We start from the raw sequence: 22,514 nt of genomic DNA, 5'->3' as shown, positions 1-22,514 counted from the left end.
AGAGGTTAAGGGCACTGACTGCTCCTCCAGAGGTCCTGAGTTCAAGTCCCAGCAACCACATGGTGGCTCACAACCATCTATAATGTGATCTGATGCCTTCTTCTGGCCTGCATGTACACCTGCACTGTATACACAATAATAAATAAATAAATAAAGATTAAAAAAATATTTTTTAAAAAAAGGCTCCATTCTTTTCATTCTCCCTTCCCTTCCTTCCTTCTGTGTGTGCATGTGTGTTTGTTTTGTTTGCTTTGTTTTTTCGAGACCAAAAAACTAGTTTCTCTGTGTAGCCTTGGATGTCCTAAACTTACTTTATAGACCAACCTAGCCCCCCCCCTTTTTAATTTAATTTATTTTATTTTTTGAGCCTGGCGTGGTGGTGCATGCCTTTAATCCCAGCACTCGGGAGGCAGAGGTAGGCAGATTGCTGTGAGTTCAAGGCCAGCCTGGTCTACAAAGTGAGTCCAGGACAGGCAAGGATACACAAAGAGACCCTGTCTCGAAAAACCAAAAAAAATTTTCTATTTTATTTTTTTAATGTGCATTGGTGTTTTAGCTGAATGTATATCTGTGTGAGGGTGTCAGATCTTGGAGTTACACACAGTTGTGAGCTGCCATATGGGTGCTGGGAATTAAGTCCAAGTCTTTTGGAAGAGCAGGCATTGCTCTGAACATCTGAGCCATCTCTCCAGCCCCCCAGGTTGACCTCAAACTCACAGAGATCCACCTGCCTCTGCCTCCCTGAGTGCTGGGATTACAGGGGGGTACCACCATGCCCAGATTTCTTTCTTCTTTCTTTCTTTTGACTCTATTTAAAAAAAAAAAAAAGAGTAGGCTGAAGAGCTGGCTCAGAGGACCCAGGTTCAGTGCTTGGCACCAACATGGCAGCTAACAAACATCTATACAGACTCCAGTTCCAGGGACTCTGATGTCCTCTTCTGACCTCCTCCAATACCAGGCATGTATGTGGTACACATACATACATGTAGGAAAAACATTCCTGGGGGCTGGAGAGATGGCTCAGCGGTTAAGAGCACTGACTGCTCTTCCAGAGGTCCTGAGTTCAATTCCAAGCAACTCTATGGTGGCTCATAACCATCTATAATGTCATCTGGTGCCCTCTTCTGACCTGTGGGTGTATATGCAGGCAGAACACTATACGTAATAATAAATTAATAAATCTTTTTTAAAAATTCCTACACATAAACCAAAACAATAACAAACCCAAACCAAGCAATAATTTGAGTTGGGGAGAGGGTGGGTGGGGTGTCATATAGTCCAACATTAACCTGTTTTGGGTCTCACTCCAGGACCTTTCACTGATGGGCTGTGACACCTGTAGGAGACATATGAAAGGCACCAGAATTGCATATGTGCTTAAGTGGAACAAAAGCATCCTCATGTAGCCGGGCATGGTGGCACACTCCTATAATCCCAGCACTCGTGAGGCAGAGGCAGGTGGATTGCTGTGAGTTTGAGGCCAGCCTGGTCTACAAAGTAAGTCTAGGATGGCCAAGGCTACACAGAGAAACCCTGTCTCGAAAAACAAAAAAACAAAACAAAAAAAAGAGCATCCTCGTCACTATCACTGTCATTGTTGCGTGCAGATTCTATATAAGGGAGACTAGCTGGGGCATAATGGGTTGTGGAATTTATTTGTTCATTTGTTTTTTGAGACAGGGTCTCACTTGGTCTCCCTACATCTGGAACTCACAGAGATCTACCCATCTCTATCTCTGGAGTGCTGGAGTCATGTGCACTCCCCTGCCTGGCAGTTACCAGATTGGTTGGTTGGTTTGCTTTTTTTTTTTTTTTTTTTTGCCTTTTTAAGACAAGGTTTCTCAGTGTAGCCCTGGCTATCCTGGAACTCACTCTGTAGACCAGGCTGGCCTCGAACTCACAGAGATGTGCCTGTGTCTCAGCCTCCCAAGTCCTGGGCTTAAAGGTGTGCACCGCCACATCCTCAGTTATGGGTTTGTGTTGTTGTTATGGAGTGTTCAACCTACAGCATGAAAAGAAACCTAAAACACTAATGGGAAAGAGAAGAGTGGACAGGAATGGAGAACCATTTCTACATTGTCCGCAGGCCTCAGGACATAGGCAGCTTTTTCCTAGCTTAAGTTTGGGATACAGACGTCATTTGTGAGGACCCTGTTCATGAGAGGGGCTGGAGAGATGGCTTAGCAGTCAAGACTCACTGCCCTTCCAAGGACAGGGTTTCAATTCTCAGCACCCACATGGCAGCTCACAACTGTATCAAGATCTGATAGCCTCACACATACTTGCATGTAGGCAAAACACCAAGGCATATAAAATAAACTTAAAAAAAAAAAAAAAAAAGAGAGGTGACAGTGGAGGCAAAAAGATCAGGAGTTCAAGGTCATCACCTCATCTGATACACAGTGAGATTCTGTCTCAAAACAAATGAACAAAAAAAGAGGAAAGTGAAGAGGAAGACGAGACTCTGGGAGAAGAAGGGGAAGGAAGAGGAGAAGGAAGATGACGGAAAAAGGAGGAAAAGATAAAGAGAAGGCGTAGAAAAGACGCTCTCAGGCGCTACCTGAGAGGCGGGGCCTCCTGTGATTGCTCTGAATTCCTCTCTGGACTCCCAGACACTGGGGTATTGCTGACATGACCTGGGAGGAAGGAAGTGTGAGATAAGTAGTTTGGGAGCAGAGCGTTTGGCCATGAGCCCTGGCTTTGTCACTTATTAGTGGAAGCAAGCTGGTTAAATGCTATAAACCCCCAATTGCTCCTCTATAAAACTGGAGGTCATAACCTTTCAGTCTCACAAGGCGAAGGGAGAAAAGCCCATGCCAGCACTTTGTAAGAAGTGTATGGAAGCCATGCACTGTTATTAAGTAGCGCCTTGGCCCTGGGGGCAGGGTTCTGGCCTTGCCCTTGCCCAGAGCAGTTCCCTTCTCACCTGGATGACAGGCAACAATGACCACAGTGGCCAGGCTGGGGAGATGGCTCTTCAGGTAAAGGGGCTTGACACTCAGCCCTACAACCTGAGTTCAGTTCTCAGGGCCACATGGTAGAAGGAGATGTAAGAAACAGATTGTTAGGCTGGGCGTGGTGGCACATGCCTTTAATCCCAGCACTTGGGAGGCAGTGGCAGGTGGATCACTGTGAGTTCGAGGCTAGCCTGGTCTACAAAACAAGTCCAGGACAGCCAAAGCTATACAGAGAAGCCCTGTATCAAAAACAAAAACAAAGAAACAGATTGTTTCTTTTTGGTTTTTTGTTTTGTTTTGTTTTTGTTTTTTCAAGACAGGGTTTCTCTGTGTAGCCTTGGCCATCCTGGACTCACTTTGTAGACCAGGCTGGTCTCGAACTCACAGCGATCCGCCTGCCTCTGCCTCCCAAGTGCTGGGATTAAAAGTGTGCGCCACCACGCCCGGCTCAAGAAACAGATTGTTAAAGTTCATTTTTTTTTTTTCTTTTTACTTAGGTCGTGGTGGCCCGTGACTGTAATCCCAGCACTCAGGGAGGCAGAGATAGGTGGACCAGCCTGGTCTACAAAGCAAGTCCAGGACAGCCAAGACCACAAAGAGAAACCCTGTCTTGAAAAAAAAGAACAATCGGGAGGCAGAGGCAGGCGGGTCAATGTGAGTTCGAGGCTAGCCTGGTCAACAAAGTGAGTCCAGGACAGCCAAGCCTGTCTTTGAGACCCTGTCTCAAAGGGGAGGCGGGGGGGGGGGGGGGGAAGAAAAAAAAAAAAGAAAACAAAAACAAACAAACAAAAAAATCCCCAACCAAAACCAAAAAATACCAACAATCTTTGTAGCAAATCAGCACAGCAGCTGTTTTCACCTTTTCCTTATGCACTGATCCTTTCTGCAGAATTATATGTTAAAAATTGCTTTGTTTTCACTAGTTTCTTTAATTCATTATCATCTTATTCCCAATAGACAGAACCAATTCTGTAAGGGTGTTCTCTGACCTCTCACACATATTATGTGGCACACGTTTGCATGCATGCATGTGTATACACACATACACACACACACATACCCTGTTGAGATGGCACAGTAGGTTATGGCACTTAAGACATACATACACAAAATAAAAGTAAATAAACATAAAGCAAACACACACACACACACACACACACCCCAAAGGTGGGACAAGCAGGCTGTGGCAACTCTTGTGAGGGTGTGCAAACCACCTGTGCTGAATGGTGAAGGTGACCCTGCGTGAGACAGGCTAGAGTTTGGGCAGACCTGGGTTTAAGCAGGAGGTCTCAGGTGGTGGGTTCAGTTTCCCAAGCAGTTTTGTGAAGAAGAGAAACTTACCCTCAGAGCATCAGGGCAAAACCTGGGGCAAGATCTAGGTCCCTACTCCTTGGAAAGGCCACTCTAGCAGAAACTGGCGTCTGCAGGCCAGGCAGACATTATGTCATCCTTGCATCTGGAAACCACAGTCCCGCCCTCCTGGGTCCCCAGAGGCTCTCCTTATCCCTGGCCAGGATCCCTAAGTCCCAAGCGCTCTGTGTCCCCAATCAGGCTCCCAAGGAACTGAGTTGAAACCTCTTGGGCTTCTGTCCAAGCGCTACTTCTAATTTCCCCCGCTCCCTGACCCCTTGGGAGTAAACAATACAACTTTAAACAAAGGCTGCTTGCCTGGGCCTTGAGGAAAACACTGAGCCATGGTGAGTGTGTTGCTCATGTTTCTTTCTTTATAGCCACACGTTGTTCCCAGATAAAACCTGAAGGAGCTGTGTTTACTGTAATCCTCCTGACCCCTCCCTACACCTCCTGCCAGTGCCGTGGATGCTGCTCGCATTGGGGCAGCGCTGCACACACTAGGCACTTCTCCTAGTTCTTTACTCCTTTCGATGAATGTTGGCTCTGAAGTCTGAGCCCAGGGCAGATTCCCAGAGGGTTATTAATGCTCAGATTGCTGAGTCACACCACCAGAGCCTCTGGCTCAGCCAGAATGAGTGTGCTTTTTTAAGATTTATTTTTAGGTATGTGGGTGTGCATAAGTGCCTGCATATATGTCTGTGCCTCATGTGCTTGCAGTACCCATGGGGGCCAGAAAAGAGCATCAGATCCTTTAGAACCGGGGTTACAGGTGGTTGTGAGCCACCATGGGGATGCTGGGAACTAAACCCAGGTCCTCTGGAAAAGCAATAAGTGGTCTTAACCACCGACCTATCTCTTCAGCTCAAGGTCTTTTTGTTTTTTGTTTTCTGCTTTTTGAGACAGGGTTTCTCTGTGTAGCCTTGGTTGTCCTGGACTCACTTTGTAGACCAGGCTGGCCTCGAACTCACAGAGATTCACCTGCCTCTGCCTCCCAAGAGATTCACCTGCCTCTGCCTCCCAAGTGCTGGGATTAAAGGCGTGCACCACCACACCTGGCCCAGCTCAAGGTTTTTATCTCTAAAGAACTTCTACGTATTGGTCCAGGCTCAGCACTTAGGTTTGTTTGTTGAGACAGGGCTTCTCTGTGTAGCCCTGGCTGGCCTGAAATTCTCTGTGTAGACCAGGCTGGCATGAAACTCAAGAAATCTATTTCTGCCTCCAAGTGTTGGGATTAAAAGTGTGTACCAGCACCGCTTGGCTTGACCACTGTGTTACGAATGTGGACTGTCAGGGACTTTCACTGTAGGCAGGAACAGAAGGGCTGTCAGATATGCAAGCTACTCCCAACATGGGTACTCAACAGGGCCCTGTGACACATGCATTAAATGTGAAGGTCTTCACATATTCTTTTTTTTTTTTTTTTTTGGTTTTTCGAGACAGGGTTTCTCTGTGTAGCCTTGGCCATCCTGGACTCACTTTGTAGACCAGGCTGGCCTCGAACTCACAGCAATCCGCCTGCCTCTGCCTCCCGAGTGCTGGGATTAAAGGCGTGAGCCACCACGCCCGGCTTACATATTCTTATTTATTTTCTGCGTATTGGTGTTTTGCTTGCATTTATATCTCTGCAACCATCTGTGTGCCCTCAGAGGCCAGAAGAAGGTGTTGAATTTCCTGAAACTGGAGATAGAGATGGTTGTTAGCCACTATGTAGGTGCTGGGAATTGAAACTAGGCCCTCCGGCGGGAAGAGCAGCCAGTGTTCTTAACCACTGCATAGTCTCTCTAGCCCCCAAATGGGATGAGTCGTAACAAAGTTATAAACATGTACATCATTAGCATCCCACCACAATCTCAGACATCCGTTAAGCCCATCTGTGACCAGCCCATCTGTTACTTGCCCACATGTGCCCTGCTCACCTGTTACCTTCCCACCTGTGGCCCGCCCACCTGTGATGAAGCCCACGGTCTACTCAAAGCTCCAGCAGCCTCTGCTGTGCTTCCTGCCTCTGAGATTCTATTTTTTTTTTTTTTTTTTTTTTTTTTTTTTTGGTTTTTCGAGACAGGGTTTCTCTGTGTAGCCTTGGCCATCCTGGACTCACTTTGTAGACCAGGCTGGCCTCGAACTCACAGCGATCCGCCTGCCTCTGCCTCCTGAGTGCTGGGATTAAAGGCGTGCGCCACCACGCCCGGCTGAGATTCTAAACATTTCATGTACCTGGAGCCCACTAACTGCATAAAGAGTTTTGCATCAGGGCTAGAGAGATGGCTCAGTGATTAAGAGCACTAGTTGCTCTTGCAGAGGATCCTAGTTCTAATCTTAGCATCCACATGATCACTCACAAAAATCTGTAATTCCAGTTGCAAGAGTCCAGTCCCTTCTGCTAGCTTCTTTAGGCATCAGGTATGTATGTGTAGGCAAAACAGTTACACCCTTTTTTTCTTTTTGGTTTTTCAAGGCAGGGTTTCTCTGTGTAATCTTGGCTGTCCTGGACTCACTTTGTAGGCCAGGCTGGCCCAGAACTCACAGCAATCTTCCTGCCTCTGCCTCCCGAGTGCTGAGATTAAAGGTGTGCACCACCACACCTGGCTGATCAGTCATACACTTTTTTTTTTTTTTTTTTTTTTGTTTGTTTGTTTGTTTTTCGAGACAGGGTTTCCTCTGTGTAGCCTTGGCCATCCTGGACTCACTTTGTAGACCAGTCTGGCCTGGAACTCACAGCGATCCGCCTGCCTCTGCCTCCCGAGTGCTGGGATTAAAGGCGTGCGCCACCACGCCCGGCTCAGTCATACACTTTTAAAAGTATTCTGTGGGCTGAGTATTTGGAAAAACGACATATAGGTTACACGAGACTCTGACTTAAGAGTCGAAGAGAGATGGGAGCCCCTAGCTTTTTCCTCAGCAACTAGCCTGGAAACTGTCCCCCAGAGCTTTGCTCACCCTATTGTCCCTGCTGAAATGTTATGCTGGGATTTAAAGCTGGGATTGGAGGGTTTTGCCTTTCAGTTTGATGAACTTTCTCAAAGTGGCCAGGATGTGAGCAGTAACAGGATTGACCCATATGAGCTTTTCATCCCTCTGAGCACCCCTAGGCCTGCAGTGTTCCTTTGATCCAAAAATAGCATGCTGTCTACATGCAGGGCCAGAGACAAACCCAGGACCCAAAATGCAGCTTTCTTCTGCAGCCCTCTGATTTACTGCTAGTTTCTGGCTTCCCTGGCTAGAGTGACTCTGTGTTAAAATGCCTCGCCTGTCGCTCTGGCATTGCAGGCACATCCTGGGGCTGGGGAGGATAGTGTTTCTGTTCATTTGCTAGATTTGTGTGAGGAGAGGGCATTTCAGACAGGCTTTCTCTATGTGGCTCTGGCTGTCCTGACACTTGATACATAGAACAGGATGGGTGCAAACTCACAGAGCTTCATTTGCCTCACCTTGGGCATGCTGGGATTAAGGGCATGTGTCACAACGCCCAGCTGTCCTTTTTCTTGTGTTATATGCTGGGGGCCATGAGCTATACGACCAGGGTCTCATCTTGTCCAAGCCTGCACCTTTAAGTTTCTGTTTCTCCCAGAGCTTGCCTTTTACCAGAAACTAGTTGACCCTGTTACGGTTTAGCAGTTATCCTAGACAAAGATAGAGCAAGATATTCTGTGTGGCAGAACATATGCCCCTGCCTTGAGATTCCCCATTTCTTGAGATAGCTTGAAGCTGGGTTGCCATGACAATATGCTTCCTTGTCTCCTGCCTTATAAAAACTGCTGCCTGAAAAATAAAAGTTTGAGAGCTTGATCAATATTCAGACTTGCTCTCCTCCTTTGTGTCTTGTGTTGTGTCCCTCATTCAGGTGATTCTCCTCCCGAGCTTTAGTCGAACCCCAGTATATAAGTGGTCGGGACAGTTATATACATATATATTTTTTGTTTTGTTTTGTTTTGTTTTTCGAGACAGGGTTTCTCTGTGTAGCCTTGGCTGTCCTGGATTCATTTTGTAGACCAGGCTGGCCTGGAACTCACAGCGATCCGCCTGCCTCTGGCTCCTGAGTGTTGGGATTAAAAGCATGTGCCACCACACCCAGCCCTTGATGTTTTGATATTCTCTCTCTCTCTCTCTCTCTCTCTCTCTCTCTCTCTCTCTCTCTGTGTGTGTGTGTGTGTGTGTGTGTGTGTATCTTAGGCTGGCCTCAAGCTTGTGATCCCCCTGCCTCAGCTTCCTAAATGCTGGGATTATAGGTATGAGCTACAACACTCACCTCTGTTTTACTGTTGAGGTCTTTTTAAGGGATTATGGAAGGGCGTAAAACAGGACCGTGTTAGGAGATCCTGTATACAAACACAGTCCTTCATAGTGGCTCAAAGAAATCAAGGAACAATTACGCTTTGCTCCAAGCCAGGGACCATTTTTTTTCCTCATTGAAGTTGATGGCTTTCTCCCATGACCAGGCAGTGTCTGGGCTCTAGCCATACACTGTGCCACTTGGTAAAGAAGGTTCTGGTCTCATAGCTAAGGTCTGGATTTATGTTCTCATGCAGATTGAAGTAAGCCCTGCCTTAGGCTCCTGAGCTCAGTCTGGAAAGATGGTCTTCAGCCTGCCTGCTCCTTGGGGCAGGCATAACAGGAGGGCCTAGCAGCTCAGCCTTTAAGATGAAATCTCCCACAGTACTGCCCCCATTACCCAAAAGCTATACATAGTTTGAATTAAAGCTGGTGGTAGGGAGTTTTTCTTTTGAGGTTTTTAAGATTTACATTTTGTGGGCCCAGCAAGGGCATACACATAGTCCCAGCACTCAGGGATAGAGGCAGGTGGATCTCTGTGAGTTTGAGACCAGCCTGGTCTACATATCTACATAATGAGTTCCAGGCTATACAGTTAGACTCTGTCTCAAAAAAGAAGAAAAATTACATTTTATTTAATTTGTGTGCATGTGTGTGTGTGTGTGTGTGTGTGTGTGTGTGATGTATGTCTCTCTGTGTATACATTTGCATGGTTAGAGTTCAGAATTTGGAAAAGTCAGTCCTCTCCTTCGACACTGTGGTTCCTGCTCAACAGGGACCTTTACCTACCCTCTTGCCAGCTTTGTTTTGAAACAGGTTTTTCAAAACAGGCTTTCTCTGTGGTAGCCCTGGCTGTCCTGGAACTCACTCTAGTAGCCCAGGCTGGCCTCAAACTCAGAGATCCTCCTGCCTCTGCTGGGATTAAAGGTGTGTGCCACCACGCTGGGTGGGTCTTAAAATAGGATTTTAGCACAACCTGGAACTCAACCTGTAGCTGAGGATAACTTTGCACACTTGATCCCCATTGCTTTCACTTCCCAAATACTGGGATTACACACTTGTGCCATCGTAATCTTCTGCCTTTCAAGTAATTGAAACTGCAATTAAACTTTTCAGTTGGGAGCCGGGCATGGTGGCGTACACCTTTAATCCCAGCACTCGGGAGGCAGAGGCAGGTGGATCGCTGTGAGTTCGAGGCCAGCTTGGTCTACAAAGTGAGTCCAGGATGGCCAAGGCTACACAGAGAAACCCTGTCTCTAAAAACCAAAAAAAAATTTTTTTTCAGTTGGGTGACAACAGAAGGCATTTTGGGGAAGCAGCTCTCAGAGGCAGCCACTCTCTGCTTGCTGCTTAATGAATGAGTCAGACACTGGCCCTGTATCAGAGTGCGAGCTACAGTTTCTATAGTAACAGCAGATAACTTTAGCCCAGCTCAACGGTAGAATGAATTTTAGCGTGCTCAAAGTCCTGGGCCCAGCAGCAAAACCTCAATACCTATGTGTTTGGCACAAGAAGATTATAACTAATGGTCAAAAATAAAGACTGCACGTCTTGCTGGGCGGTGGTGGTGCATGCCTTTAATCCCAGCACTCAGGAAGCAGAGGCAGGTGGATCACTGTTAGTCTGAGGTCAGCCTGGTCTACAAAGGGAGTCCAGGACAGCCAAGGCTACACAGAGAAACCCTGTCTCGGGGGTGGGGGCGTAAGCACTGTAATTCTAAGCCCAGGTGTAGACTTTCTTACTCCATCTCCTAGTTCTAAAATGTCATTTATTATATTGTCTTCAGATAGAGGACATATCAATAGAGTAAACTGATGAGAACAGATGCCGAGGGCTGGAGAGATGGCTTAGTAGTTAAGGGCAATGATTGCTTTTCCAGAGGACCCAGGTTCAAATCCCAGCACTCAGATAGCAGGCACAACTATCTGTAACTCCAAGATCTGATACTTTCACATAGACTTACATACAGGCAAACATGTATGCAAACAGCAATGTACATAAAATAAAGGTAAATAAATAAAAAAACAGATGCCATTCTTATTTATTTTGATTTCTGAGACAGGGTTTCTCTGTGTAGCCATGGACTTGCTTTGTAAGACTAGTAGCCTCAAACTCACAGAGATCTGTCTGCCTTTGCTTCCCCAAGTGCTGGGATTACAGGTGTGTGCCACCATGACCAGTTCATTTTTATTTCTAATAACATCCAGTGGTGGGTTTTTTGTTGTTGCTGTTTGTAGTTTTGGTTTGGAGATAGGGTCTCTTATAGTTCTGGCTGTCTTTACCTTAAGCTTGTTATGTAGAGAAGGCTAGCCTTGAGCTCCTGGTCCTCCCACCTCCACTTCCAGACTGTTAGGATTACAGGTGTCCTGTACCTCTTTACCCAGCTTCAGGCACTCTTTGCCAATTCATTTATCCCTTTGCCCACCCAAGAGAAGCCTCCAAAGCCGGGCGTGGTGGCGCACGCCTTTAATCCCAGCACTCGGGAGGCAGAGGCAGGTGGATCCCTGTGAGTTTGAGGCCAGCCTGGTCTACAAAGTGAGTCCAGGATGGCCAAGGCTACACAGAGAAACCCTGTCTCGAAAAATCAAAAAAAAAAAAAAAAAAAGAGAAGCCTCCAAATGCTCAGTGTATGTCAGAATCTAGGAAACGCGCCAGGAAGAAAAAAAAAACAGAAGTGAAGACCTATACAATGCTTGGACTTCTTGAAGCTCTTTCACAAGTATGGCCTTGCTGGCCACATCCTTCAAGGCAGAAAGAAAAGAAAACTGGGTCCTCCGATGTGATGATTCACCCACAGGACCAAGTAAAAAGTGCCCAGCCACACTCGGCCTCAGGCCCGCTGACACTGAAATCTAGTTCATTTTACAGGACACCTCCTACAAGAGAATGGGGTAATTAATAAATGAGTAAGCTCGGGCCCCTCCCTGTGAGGCTCCATAATTGAGGCTCTCAGGACACTGAACACCTCCCCTCACTGTGGCTTGTCCCTGAGCGCTTCCTTAGAGGTGCTTGTCTCTGCAAATGCCTTACCCCTCACAGGATCCTGGAAGGCAGAGGCGGCCCTGAGACACCTAGGAATCTGCCCACAATAGGTATGCAGTCATGTTGATGTCCATCAGCAAGCTGAGTTGCCAGCAACGGAGCAGGAGGGTCAAGAACACGGGTAGAGTTGCAGCTAGGAACAAAGTGGGAGACAAAGTCTACCCTCTGTCTGGAGGCAGGGAGACCCTGAGAGGAGAGTCTCCAGCACAGGAGCCAGAATGAACCCGAAATGGGCCGGTCAGAATGTGTGGGCAGGCAGACCAGTGTGCATGGAGCCTGAAATAAAGGAAACCTATCTAGGAGGCTCCCTGTCCTTAGGGGTCTCAGAGCCAAGGTCTAAGAATTCTAATGGCCAAAGTTGCCCAGACAAATTCCTGGCCAAGAAGACCTCCGAGAGGCCAGTGAGAAGGCTCAGTGGGTAAAGGCACTTGCTGCCAAGTGTTCCCTTGGGCCCATAAGGTATAAAGAGAGCTGACACCTGCAAGCTGTCCTGTAACCTCCACAGTGACACTGTGGCGTGCTCCTCAATAAATAAATATAAGTAAATTTAAAAAAAAAAAAAAAGATTAAGCCAGGCAGTGGTGGCACATGCCTTGAATCCTAGTACTCAGAGGCAAGCAGATCTTTATGAGTTCAAAGCTACCCTGGTCTACATATAGATCCAGGAGGTTTTTTTGTTTTGTTTTGTTTTTTTCGAGACAGGGTCTCTCTGTGTTAGCCTTGGCTGTCCTGGACTTGCTTTGTAGACCAGGCTGGCCTCGAACTCACAGTGATCCGCCTGCTTCTGCCTCCCGAGTGCTGGGATTAAAGGCGTGCGCCACCACGTCCGGCAGATCCAGGAGGTTTTTTGTTTATTTGTTTGTTTTCTTATTTTTTTTTTTTTAATTTTTCCGGACAGGGTTTCTCTGTGTAGCCTTGGCCATCCTGGACTCACTTTGTAGACCAGGCTGGCCTCGAACTCACAGCGATCCACCTGCCTCTGCCTCCCAAGTGCTGGGATTAAAGGCGTGCGCCACTACACCTGGCTTTATTTGTTTGTTTTCGTATGTGAGTTTTTGCCTGAATGAATGCCTGTGTACCATATTCATGCCTGGTGCCCACACATGCCAGAACAGGCTGTTAGAAACCCTGGAAGTAGACTTAGAGATACTTGTAAACTGTTATGTGGGTGCTGGGAATAGAATTTGGGTCCTTAAACTGAGCATGGTGGCACAACCTTTAATCCCAGCAGAGGCAGGCAGATCGCTGTGAGTTCAAGGCCATTTTGGTCTACAAAATGAGTGCAGGACAGCCAAAGCTACACAGAGAAACCTTGTCTTGAAAAACAAAACAAACAAACAAACAAACAAAAAGAATCTGGGTCCTTTCCAAGAACAATAAGTGCTTTTAACCTCTGAGCCATCTCTCCAGCCTGTCACAATTCCCCCCTACCCCAAGACAGGGTTTCTCTGTGTAGCCTTGGCTTTCGTGGAACTCACTCTGTAGACTAGGATGGCCTTGAACTCATAGAGATCTGCCTGCCTTGCCCTTCTGTGTGTTGGGATTAAAGGCATGTGCTGCCAATACCACCATCACCTGCCTAAAAAGAAAAAAAAAAAAAAGAAAAGAAAAGAAAATTAATAAAAAGAACACTTTGAGCTGTCCCTGGACAGTGACCTAACCCTGCACAGGAATGGAGACACATGACATTGTAGCCCTGCCCAGTCTGAGTGTATGAGTAGATTCATCGTGACAACCACTCCCAGGCGCACAGGAGCCTCTGTGCCCAGAAGCAGGCTGTGTTCTACAAGGAGACATCAACTTTGGGAGGGTTCTCAAGCCTGAGGGTGAGCATTCCAACAAACAGGGCCGCCCCCTTTAGGTGCAGGTTCTATGGCATGGTGCTGTTTTCAAACTCTGACATCTTAAAAAGTGCAGGACTTCTCTACCCACCACTGTTCTCTGGAGTAGACTCCTAGAGAAGAGGGAGAAAGCCGCTAGCTGCACAAGCCTGTAATCCCCCATCTTGAGAGGTTTCATACAGGAGGGAAAGAAGGTCAAGCTCATCTCCTGCTGCATATAGGGCTAAGCTAAGAGGCAAGCGGATCTCTGTGAGTTTGAGGCCAGCCTGGTCTACAAAGCAAGTCCAGGACAGCCAAGGCTACACAGAGAAACCCTGTCTCGGAAAAAAAAAAAATTATAAAGGACGAAACTAGATGAAGCCCTTGGGTAGAAGAAAGAGATAGTAAATGAGGGAGGGAGAGAGAAAGACAGAGATGGAAAAAGAGGAAGAAAAGAGAGAGAGAGAGATGAAGAAGAAAGAGAGGAGGATGAGGCTAGGAGAATAACTGTATATGTGGCAAGTTGTGGTAGCCTGCAATCCTAGCAACTCAACTGAGAAAAATTCCCTTAATCCCAGGACCCAGGAGGCAGAGGCAGGCGAATCACTGTGAGTTCAAGGCCAGCCTGGTCTACAGAGTGAGTCTAGGATGTCCAAGGCTACACAGAGAAACCCTGTCTTGAAAAACCAACCAACCAAACAAACAAAAAAAAAGAGGCCGAGGAAGTGGAATTATGAGTTTGAGGCCAGCCTAGGCTGCATAGCAAAACCTTGGCTGTAAACTATCTAACTAAAGACTTTACCATTCTTAATCATTCTTAATCAAAATGCAGAGAAGTGATGGATTAAATAAATAAGTGTATGGCTAAATTGTCGGGAGAGCAAGGAGAGGGTCACAGATGCCACCCCGGGCGTCTCGGGAGGAGGACTGAACTGGTCAGAAAAGCCTGGCAAGTCTGACCTGCCAAGAAGTGGGAAAGGAGTCTCTCCGGAGGGTACAGCATGTTCAAGGACACTGAGCTGTCAACAGACAAGTGGCTGAGGAATGCTGAGAAATCTGGCTGGACCAGAGACTGGACAGGGAGACAGGAAGTAAGGCAGGAAAGGCCAGCAGGGGAAAACGGAACACAAGACCTTGCTGTGACCTTCAGGCACAGACTAAACAGCTTGGAAGCTTGAGAAAGCTTTGGGTTTGGAAGAGAAATCAACATTTGGGATGAGAAATAAAACTGCAGAAGGCCTGGGAACATAGCTCAGCGGCAAGCAAGGCTCTGGGTTCCACAGGTAGCACTGCAGGAAAAGAACGTGTTTCAGGTGGAGGACATGACTTCATGGATAAAGTGCTTGCCTCAGAAGCAAGAGGACTTGAGTTTGGATCCACAGAACCCTTGTACAGCCAAATGTAGCCCTGCGTGTCTGTCTGCAATCCCAGAACACCTGAGTCAAGATGGGACGTGAAGCCAGAAGACTTCCAGGAAGCAAGGTAGGAAGTGAGGACCAACATGACCTCTGACCTCTGCACACATGCCATGCACCCATGCTCTCTCATGTGCACACAAACAGTCACATGTGGGGAGCCAATGAAGCCCTGAGTGAATGTGTGGTGTTGACATGAACAGAGCCATGTCAAGGACCCCGATGCCCCAGATCCTTGAGAATGGCTGGGCGTGGTGGCGCACGCCTTTAATCCCAGCACTTGGGAGGCAGAGGAAAGTGGATCACTGTGAGTTCGAGGCCAGCCTGGTCTACAAAGGGAGTCCAGGACAGCCAAGGCTACACAGAGAAACCCTGTCTAGAAAAACCAAAACAACAACAATAACAACAGATCCTTAAGAATGGCAGAGTCCCGTGCTGACAGTGTATGGAGAGGGTATCAACCACAGCTTCCTCCTGGATGTGTATACTCCCTACAGAGACTTCTTATTAAGATTAGCTAAACCTGCCTCCTTGTTCAGCCATATACAATAATTCTGCCTCCTGGATAAAGACATGTAAAATAAACGCACTGATTTCCTGGCTGTTGCTGGTTCATCTCCATTAGAGTGTATGGCCCACCCAAGCCCAGCTTTGCTGCACATGTATCTGTGTGTCTGTCGGTTTTTTTCATCCTTTCATCAACCCAATCAGGGACAAGCACAAAGCTACACACATTAAACAATGGGCTGGAGAGATGGCTCAGCAGTTAGGAATGAGCATTGTTCTTCCAGAAGACCCAGGTTCAGTTCTCAGCATCCACATCAGGCAGTTCACAACTGCATGTATTTCAGTAGATTCAATACCTCAAAGCCACACGGTGGATAAACAAGCATACAGGCATATATACAAGAAAATATTATTTTTTATGTTGCTTTGTTTTGTTGTTTTCGAGATAGGGTTTCTTTATGTATTTCTGGCTGTCCCGGAACTAGCTCTGTAGACAATATTACCTTCAAATTCACAAAGATCCACCTGCCTCTGCCTCCCTGAGTGCTGGGATTAAAGGCATGAGCTGCCACCACCTGGCCAGGAAAATATTATTATTTGTTGTTGTTATTATTATTATCATTATTATTGAAGGAGACAGAGTGCTGGATTAAAGGTATGTGCTACCACTGCCTAGCAAACTTTGTTTTTTGGGTTTTTTTTGTTTGAGACAGGGTTTCTCTGTGTAGCCTTGGCTGTCCTGGACTCGCTTTGTAGACCAGGCTGGCCTCGAACTCAGGTCGATCCACCTGCCTCTGCCTCCCAAGTGCTGGGATTAAAGGCATGTGCCACCATGCCCAGCCCCCCTTTTTACTTTACTTTTGTTCCCCCCCTTTTTTTTTAAAGATTTATTTATTATGTATACAGTGTTGTCTGCTTGCAGGCCAGAAGAAGGCATCAGGTTACATTATAGATGGTTGTGACCCACCATGTGGTTGCTGGGAATTGAACTCAGGACCTTTGGAAGAGCAGGCGGCACTCTTAACCACTGAGCCATCTCTCCAGCCCTTGTTCCCCCCTTTTTAAATTTTGGGACAGAACCTCATATATTTCAGGATGGCCTCAAATTCCCTGTATAGCCAAGGCTAGCCTTAAACTTCTGATCCTCCTGACCCACCTCCCTAGTACTGGGATTTCAGGGATGCACCACCACAGTGGGTTTATGTAGCACTGGGGCTCAAACCCAAGGCTTCCTGCATGAAGAAAGCACTCTCGCAGCTAAGCTACATCCTTGGGCTTCTCTTACCTCCGGGAGATGAGGTCTCACACCATAAGTCAGGATGCCCTGGGACTTGCAATGATTCTTTGGCTTCTGCCTCCCTGGTGCTGCAATCACAGGCTTGCAACACCATGGGCAGGTGTTTTGACTTTGAGTAACATCTGCAGGAAATTATCAACCCCTTGTCTCTGGCTCCCTAAAGTTATTTGGAAGAGGGTTCCATCCACTTCCCCTTAGGGTGAGTTCCTTAGAGCTCTTTCCAGCTTAATGAGCCTCTGAGGGGAACTCCTGCTGGAATAGACATGTGGAAGATCCGGAAGGAAGGGAGGGAGGGAAGGAGAGGAGGGAGGGAGAGGAAGGAGGAAGAAGAGGGATGTAATGAGGTCACGGACTGGGAGGAATGCCAGTCAGCTCTATGCTGGGCCTATCACCTTTCAGGGTCTTGTTTCTTTATCTGGGAGAGTTCTCATCAGCCCCATGAGAGGTGTTGGTGTGTGCTTGCAATCCTAACATTTAGAAAATCAAGGCAACCGGGTGTGGTGGCGCACACCTTGAATCCTAGCACTCGGGGAGGCACAGGCAGGCTGATTGCTGTGAGTTCGAGGCCAGCCTGGTATACAAAACAAGTACAGGACAGTCAACACTACACAGAGAAATCCTCTCTCAAAAAACCAAAACCCAAACACACACACACACACACACACACACACACACACACACACACACACACACACACAAAAGAGAGAGAGAGAAAGAAAAAAAAAGAAAAAAATCAAATCAAAATGGAAGGTGGTTCTCATTCCTGTCCTAGCAGGTTTCTATGACTAGGTGGTGGGTGGCAGGAGAAGGTGGAGGGAGGAAAGCCCAGTGGAAAACCAGCTTTGTAAGCCAGAATATAGACCAGGCTGGAGACTGGGCAGTCACTGCGTGCCTCAGCCTGGGCTGGTCAGGTGTGGTGAATCACAGCCTCTCCTCAGGGCCTGTTTGTCCATTTGCAAATGGGAGGACTCACTAAAATATTGTTGCAGCCGTCTTGATTGTTGGCTTCTGTTTTCCAGATATGTAGGGGATAAGAGCTGAGTCAGCACTGAACTTACCCTGAGTGCTGGACCCATCTCGACTATGTTTGAGATTATTGAGTATTTACTGGAAGGGCACTAAGTATCACATCACCCAATTCTCTAGCCTCTCCATTATTTCTCTGCATATCGGGGATCATAAATCTGAAGCTTCTATCTACCCATCCTCTTATCTGCTTGACAGCTTACTAAATCCTGGGGCCACAAGCTATTCAGCAGCCTGTGTTTTGGGTCATCCCAAAATGTCTGCACATCTGGACTTTTTGAGGCAGCCAGACACCACACCCTATTTCAGCCCAGCCTGACCAGCTTCCCTCCCCGTGGTATGTAGTTTGGCAGCTGTCGAAGCTTGTCATCCTTTTTCCTGCACACCCAGTTGTTTGACAAATGCCAGGCAGGTGACGTGCCTCGGTTTCCACCAGCTTTACCCTTTTGCCCTCCCGTGCAAGGTACGTATGGGGCAGGGAGCAGAGGAGAAGCGGGGTGTGTCCCGAGGTCAGGAGAGCAGAGGACTTCAGCCGAATCAGGGCACACACCTACCTAGAACTGGGACTCAGGACAACAAAAAGCTGGGGCATGGTCAGGTGGGTCTGGGAATAGCCATGGCATTCTGGGGACCATCCTCTTTCTGTATTCAGACCTCTCCTATGAGGAGCCAGCAGGAATAAGAGAGGAAAGCAGGATCTTCCAGTCAGAAGTTAGAAAATTAAGTATCATAGGAATTCATCACTGGAGTTACCAATCCAGAGACAAGGTCCTCAAAGAACTGAGGCCCAAGCTGTTGTGGTGGGTCACACCTTTGATCCCAGTGCTCCGGAGGCAGAGGCAGATGGATCTTTCTGAGTTTGAGGCCAGCCTGATCTACACAGAGTTGAGGCCAGCCTGGTCTACAGAGTGAGTTCTAGGATAGCCAGGACTACATAAAAAGGCCCTAACTCAGCCGGGCGTGGTGGCGCATGCCTTTAATCCCAGCACTCGGGAGGCAGAGGCAGGTGGATCGCTGTGAGTTCGAGGCCAGCCTAGTGTACAAAGCGAGTCCAGGACAGCCAAGGCTACATAGAGAAACCCTGTCTCAAAAAAAAAAAAAAAAAATAATAATAAAAAATTAAAAAAAAATTAAAAAGGCCCTAACACACACACAAAAAAGGCCCTAACACACACACACACACACACACACACACACACACACACACGAGGAACATATCCCAATATTCAGCACACCATCCCACCCTAATCTTTTGACCTGCCCTTCAGATTGTGCTGTTTCATGTTAGGTGAAGGAAGTGTTCTTTGTGAAAGTATTTTAGCAGTAAGAAGATAGAAACAGCTTGAAAAAAAAAACTTTCCCCATTGTATTCTTTGAGGCAGGGTCTCTCAATTGACCCATGCTGCAGAAGTTCCCTTTCTGTATTATACTACCCAAGCAAGAAGAAAGCTCGTGGAAGGCGACTTGAAAGCAAGAGAAGGTCAGGAAAGATTCTCAGACTTGGACCTGGAGAGCAAGGCCCTACTCCCACTTCCGCCGTTTGTTAATGAGTAAGCAGAAGGAACTCAATCACTAAGGGAGCATGGGTGTTCCCATTCATAAAACGTGGGCAGTCGGAACCAGCATCAACACCAAACCAACAATCAGTGGCTATACTAAAGTCCTGGGACACAAAACCAGACCCCAAGTCTTCCCAAACTTACCTGGACTAGCATTTCTTTTTAAGGATTTATTTTATTCTTGGAAAAAAAAAAAAAGGCTTAGAGAAAGAAAGCAGTTATCTATGTATCTCAAATATATACTTGCCCCAAATTCCAAATCCTGTCTGTCTCAGCCTCCCAAGTACTTTGAAGTTAGACATTGAAAAGGCTGAAGTGAGGGCTGGAGAGATGGCTCAGTGGTTAAGAGCACCGACTGCTCTTACAAAGGACCTGGGTTCAATTCCCAGTACCCACGTGGCAGCTCATTGTTTCACTCAAGCTCCAGGGGATCTGATACCTTCATACACACATGCATGTAGGCAAAACACTAGAGAAAGAAACAAACAAACAAATAAATAAGATAAATGATTTAAAAAAAAAAAAGAGTTGGGTGTGATAGTGCACTCCTGTAATCCTAGCACTCCGGAGGCAAAAGCAGGCAGATCTTTGTGAGTTCAAGGCCAGTTTGGTCTACAGAGTGAATCTAGGACAGCCAAGGCTACACAGAGAAACCCTGTCTCGAAAAACCAATAAATAAATAGTAATAAAATAAAAGAAAGAAGGCTGGGCGTGGTGGCGCACGCCTTTAATCCCAGCACTCGGGAGGCAGAGGCAGAGGCAGGTAGATCGCTGTGAGTTCGAGGCCAGCCTGGTCTACAAAGTGAGTTCAGGATAGCCAAGGCTACACAGAGAAACCCTGTCTCGAAAAACCAAAAAAAAAAGAAAGAAAGAAAGAAAGAAAAGTTGAAGTGGAGCCTACCCCTGTGCCATTCAAGGGCTGAGGAGTAAGCAGCTAGCAAATTTACAACTATAAGTAGGGCCCAGGCTTCACTTCAGTTGCCTTTGTGGGGAGACTAGGAAGACAGCTGCCGTTGAGCTAACCTGGGGCACCATCACCATCTGATGGTCACAGTGTAGTTATGGCAGCAGGCAACTGAAATCTGAGAAGACAAAAGGGAGACCTGTGAGGGGAGGCTGACTAGACAGCTGGGAGAGCTTCCCAAGAGTCCCAGGATGGGACTGCGCTGTTCTAGGAGCCCATGCTCAGCCAAGGGCTCTGCCCTTCTACGAGTCCTGCTTACCCAAGGTCATAGAGCTAAGAATGGCAGCTCATCCATCTTGGCCTCCCCCCCCCACCCCCCACCCCCGCCCGACAGGGTTTCCTGGCTGTCCTGGACTCTCTTTGTAGGCCAGGCTGGCTTCGACTTCACAGAGATCCGCCTGCCTCTGCCTCCCCTGGGAGTGCTGGGATTAAAGGTGGGGCCACCACCACCACCAGACCCATGCACGGCTTATCTGCATTCAGTTTCTACATGAGCTGCCACCGTGCCATTGGCTCCTCTCTTGACACTTGACACCTGCCCCGGTTTGCCTGGATGAGCTATTGTTTCCAGCCTGGCTATTTCCCTACAGTATTCTTCATACCCAACCCAGGCAATGCAGGCACCTGGCCAGGCCACTGCTCAGACTCACCCTGGTCCCCACATCCCCCCAATATTTCCTTTGAAATATCAAACACAATATAGCCGGAGTTGCCAGAATAAAGACCCCCTTTATAGAGCCGGGCATGGTGGTGCACATCTACAATCCCAGCACTCAGGAAGCAGAGGCAGGCAGATCACTGTGAGTTCAAGGCCAGCCTGGTCTACAAAGTGAGTCCAGGACAGCCAAGGCTACACAGAGAAACCCTGTCTGGAAAAAACAACAAACACCCTCTTTATAGCCTTTACCGAATTTCTCTCCTGCTCCTCCAACACTTGCCACCGACCAGGGACTAGTTTGTGTAGCAGACACGCTAGACAGTACTCTACCACTGAGCTACACCCCAGCCATATCTTGAACTTCTCCGTGAACACCCTCCTGTATTAGCTGGAGTTGAAGGGATTTACATACGAGAAATTACTTGGCAGGGACAGACTATGTGGAAGCCAGAGGACTGCTCAGGGCATTGTCTGTCTCTTTTTTGTTTGAGACAGGGTTTCTGTGTAGCCTTGGATATCCTGGACTTGCTTTGTAGACTAGACTGGCCTCAAATTTATAAAATCTGTCTGCCTCTGCCTACCAAGTGTTGGGATTAAAGGGATACACCAATGGGGCTGGCCTCCAATACTCTGATCGTTACCCCCACTCACCCAAGGACTAGGCTGACAGGTCACATGCAGCAAAGAAAACTATTTTGAGATGGGATCTCATCATGTGACTCTGGCTAGCCTAGAAGTGAGAAATCTACCTGTTTATACCTGGAGCACAGGGATTAAAGGTATGCACTGCTCTGCCTAAGGTAAAAGTACACTCTGGTCGAGAAAGCACAGGCCTGTGATCCCAGCACTCAGGGAGGTAGAGGCAGGTGGATCTCTGTGGCGCACGCCTTTAATCCCAGCACTCGGGAGGCAGAGGCAGGCGGATCGCTGTGAGTTCGAGGCTAGCCTGGTCTACAAAGTGAGTCCAGGATGGCCAAGGCTACACAGAGAAACCCTGTCTCGAAAAACCAAAAAAAAAAAAAAAAAAAAAAAAAAAAAAAAACCAAAATTAAATAAATAAATAAACAAATAAATAAAGCACACACCTATTTCATCCTGTTAATCATTAAATATGTTTTTGGGCTTTAGTGGTAAACTATCCTTTATTTATTTATTTTTTTTTCAAGACAGGGTTTCCTGTGTAGCCTTGGCTGTCTTGGACTCACTTTGTAGACCAGACTGGCCTCAAACTCAGAGACTCATCTGCCCCTCCCTCTGCGACTGCTGAGTTTATAGGCGTGTGCCACCACCTGCTGGCCAAATTGCATCATTTTTTTTTTTTACACTCGAGGAAATATAGCTACCTTAATTTTAGGTGACCCTGGAACCCTGAAGGCAAATGACACTCCCATTTGAGTATATTAGGAACTAGGCAGAGGACATGGGTTCAAGATCACTTTTATTTGCAGGGCCTGCAACAGTTGGTTAACAATGCTAGCTAAGCTGGTACAACCCAAAAACTGTCTCTTTCAAGGCATTCAACTAACAGAATCTCTACAAACCAGAGACCAACTGGGACATATTTCAACACACTGGGGGAGAAGCTGCTTGTTCCCTTGCTCTCCATGTATTTTCCAACAAGATTTGTTTATAGCCAAATGCAACCCA

Source organism: Acomys russatus, chromosome 32 (assembly GCF_903995435.1).
Source record: "Acomys russatus chromosome 32, mAcoRus1.1, whole genome shotgun sequence".
Taxonomy (NCBI): domain Eukaryota; kingdom Metazoa; phylum Chordata; class Mammalia; order Rodentia; family Muridae; genus Acomys; species Acomys russatus.
This window is presented reverse-complemented; position numbering follows the sequence as displayed.